At 58.8% G+C, this 3,411-nt stretch overlaps 2 non-coding genes across 2 annotated transcripts in view; both read right to left on the bottom strand.

Annotated features, from left to right (window-relative positions):
* Positions 1-1,783: 1,783 nt before the first annotated feature.
* LOC146144458 (5.8S ribosomal RNA) lies at positions 1,784-1,937 on the bottom strand. Its single transcript, XR_014498969.1, has one exon. It is a non-coding gene; the product is annotated as a 5.8S ribosomal RNA (ribosomal RNA).
* A 247-nt stretch (positions 1,938-2,184) lies between these two features.
* LOC146144457 (small subunit ribosomal RNA) overlaps positions 2,185-3,411 on the bottom strand; it is a 1,811-nt gene continuing 584 nt past the window's right edge. The window contains exon 1 of the ribosomal RNA XR_014500599.1: positions 2,185-3,411. This exon is cut by the window's right edge and continues 584 nt beyond it. This is a non-coding gene — a ribosomal RNA (small subunit ribosomal RNA).

Here is a 3,411-nt window from a genome sequence, read left to right as displayed (position 1 = left end):
CTCCAGCGCCATCCATTTTCAGGGCTGATTGATTCGGCAGGTGAGTTGTTACACACTCCTTAGCGGATTCCGACTTCCATGGCCACCGTCCTGCTGTCTAGATCAACCAACACCTTTTGTGGGCTCTGATGAGCGTCGCGTCGGGCGCCTTAACCCGGCGTTCGGTTCATCCCGCATCGCCAGTCCTGCTTACCAAGAGTGGCCCACTTGGCACTCGCATTCCATGCCCGGCTCCAATTAAGCGAGTCGGGCTTCTTACCAATTTAAAGTTTGAGAATAGGTTGAGGACGTTTCGTCCCCAAGGCCTCTAATCATTCGCTTTACCAGATAAAACTGCGACAGAGCGCCAGCTATCCTGAGGGAAACTTCGGAGGGAACCAGCTACTAGACGGTTCGATTAGTCTTTCGCCCCTATACCCAAATTTGACGATCGATTTGCACGTCAGAATCGCTACGGTCCTCCACCAGAGTTTCCTCTGGCTTCAACCTCTTCAGGCATAGTTCACCATCTTTCGGGTCCCAACGCGAACGCTCTCGCTCGACCTCTCCGGCAAAGCGGACGAGATCGGCCGGTGATGCGGCCGCCGCGAACGACGACGTCTCACCTCCGCCGGACCGCGCCGACATTCACTTTCACTGCGCCCATGGGTTTCGTACTGCCCCGTGGCTCGCGCTCACGTTAGACTCCTTGGTCCGTGTTTCAAGACGGGTCGGGAAGGTGGCTGACTTCAGCCGCGGACCCCGTGCGCCTCGCGAAACGACACCGGAAGCGCGACCGAGACGAAGAGGCTGGGCACTGAGAACAGTCCCCGACCCACGACGCCCCAGCCGGCACCGGGCGCTCGGCCCCGAAGGGCAGACGCGGCGATCTCTCCTCGCCCGAACGGCGGGCCGACGGACACGCGCGCCTATAGTACCCGACCGAGGCCGGGTTACCTTGCGCGCGGCCTTCTCGCCGCCGTCCAGACGGTCGCGGCCTTCGCCCGGCGCTAGTGCGCTGGTCCCCGATCGGGCGGCGCCGCCGGCGGCCCGTGAGGGTCCGCACGACAACGTCGCCGACAGGGGGCCGGCTGAAAGCGACCGGGCGACTCGACAGGCCCTCCCGTTTGCCTCTCGACGGTTTCACGTACTCTTTAACTCTCTCTTCAAAGTGCTTTTCAACTTTCCCTCACGGTACTTGTTCGCTATCGGTCTCGTGACCGTATTTAGCCTTAGATGGAGTTTACCACCCGCTTTGGGCTGCATTCCCAAACAACCCGACTCTGGGAAGACGCCGTAGCGCGCCCGCCTGTCGCCGCCATGGGCCTGACACCCGCTCTGGGAAAAGGCCTCGATCAGAAGGACGCGGGCGACCGGCGAAGCGCGCCGTGACGAATTCCGTACGCCACAATTCCGCGCACTCCAAAAGCGCGCGGATTCGGCGATGGGCACATCCCGCTTCACTCGCCGTTACTGAGGGAATCCTCGTTAGTTTCTTTTCCTCCGCTTAGTAATATGCTTAAATTCAGCGGGTAGCCTCGTCCGACCTCAGGCCGAAAGTAAGGACCGGGACTATTCTTCCCGTTCCGCGCTCGCCGTCGGCGCCGCGCGCCGCCGCGCACCTCGATTCCCGCCCTTGAGCCGCCAGCCGTTGGCCTCTTCGAGGTCGACTCGCCGCCGCCGCGCGGGATTCTGGTCGCGATCGTCGCGCATCGTGCCGTGCTGTCTTGAGCGGGACGGGCGCTCGCGCGTCCGACGCCGCAGCAGCCGCGCGGAGAAATCCCCGCGCGGAACGTTTGCAACGCGACCCTGAGGCGGGCGCGGCCCCGGGATTGACCCGAGGCCGCAATTTGCGTTCAGAACGTCGATGCTCAATGTGTCCTGCAATTCACACTAATTCACGCAGCTAGCTGCGTCCTTCATCGACTCACGAGCCGAGTGATCCACCGCCAAGAGCCATCCACGATTGTTTCGCTCGCACAGTGCCTCGCACTATAGGGTGACAAAATAGACCGCGCCGAGCGGTCGGCCAGGCCGACGCTTGAAGCCGGAGCGCGCGGCACCGCGGCACTCGACGCGCAAACATTACCGGGTGACCGAATCGCCGGCCGGCGCGCCGCTCCTCGCGGGTCGGGCGCCGGGTAGCAAAGACTTTTTCTCTCGCTTGTCCGAGTTTCGCGTTCGCCGAAGCGTTTGCGAGACCGTTAATGATCCTTCCGCAGGTTCACCTACGGAAACCTTGTTACGACTTTTACTTCCTCTAAATGATCAAGTTAGATCGTCTTCTCGGACGCCGGCTCGACCGTTGCCGGCCGCGCCAGGTCCAATCGGAGGACCTCACTAAACCATTCAATCGGTAGTAGCGACGGGCGGTGTGTACAAAGGGCAGGGACGTAATCAACGCGAGCTAATGACTCGCGCTTACTGGGAATTCCTCGTTCAAGGGAAATAATTGCAATTCCCTATCCCTAGCACGACCGGGGTTCAGCGGGTTACCCAGACCTGTCGGCCAAGGCGAGCACATGCTGATCCGGTCAGTGTAGCGCGCGTGCGGCCCCGAACATCTAAGGGCATCACAGACCTGTTATTGCTCAATCTCGTGTGGCTAAACGCCACTAGTCCCTCTAAGAAGTTAGACGCCGACCGATTGGGTCGCGTAACTAGTTAGCAAGCCAGAGTCTCGTTCGTTATCGGAATTAACCAGACAAATCGCTCCACCAACTAAGAACGGCCATGCACCACCACCCACAGAATCAAGAAAGAGCTCTCAATCTGTCAATCCTCACTGTGTCCGGGCCGGGTGAGATTTCCCGTGTTGAGTCAAATTAAGCCGCAGGCTCCACTCCTGGTGGTGCCCTTCCGTCAATTCCTTTAAGTTTCAGCTTTGCAACCATACTTCCCCCGGAACCCAAAGACTTTGGTTTCCCGCAAGCTGCCGGAGAGGTCGTAAAACTAACGCCCCCCGATCGCTAGTTGGCATCGTTTATAGTCAGAACTAGGACGGTATCTGATCGTCTTCGAACCTCTGACTTTCGCTCTTGATTAAAGAAAACATTCTTGGCAAATGCTTTCGCAGTCGTTCGTCTTGCGCCGATCCAAGAATTTCACCTCTAACGGCACAGTACGAATGCCCCCGTCTGTCCCTCTTAATCATTACCTCGCGCTCCGAAAACCAACAAAATAGAACCGAGGTCCTATTCCATTATTCCATGCACCATTATTCAGGCGAATCGCCTGCTTTGAACACTCTAATTTTTTCAAAGTAAACGTTCCGGCCGCCGCCGACACTCAGTCAAGGGCACCGGCGGAGAACCGGAGGTGAGGCCAGGACGGCCAGTACACGCCTTGCGACGGACCGGCCGCCTGCGCCCAAAATCCAACTACGAGCTTTTTAACCGCAACAACTTAAATATACACTTTTGGAGCTGGAAT

The sequence above is a fragment of the Ascidiella aspersa genome, chromosome 5 (genome assembly GCF_963924565.1).
Source record: "Ascidiella aspersa chromosome 5, kaAscAspe10.2, whole genome shotgun sequence".
NCBI lineage: Eukaryota > Metazoa > Chordata > Ascidiacea > Phlebobranchia > Ascidiidae > Ascidiella > Ascidiella aspersa.
Note: the sequence above shows the minus strand (reverse complement) of the source record. Positions and strands in the feature narration are given on the sequence as shown.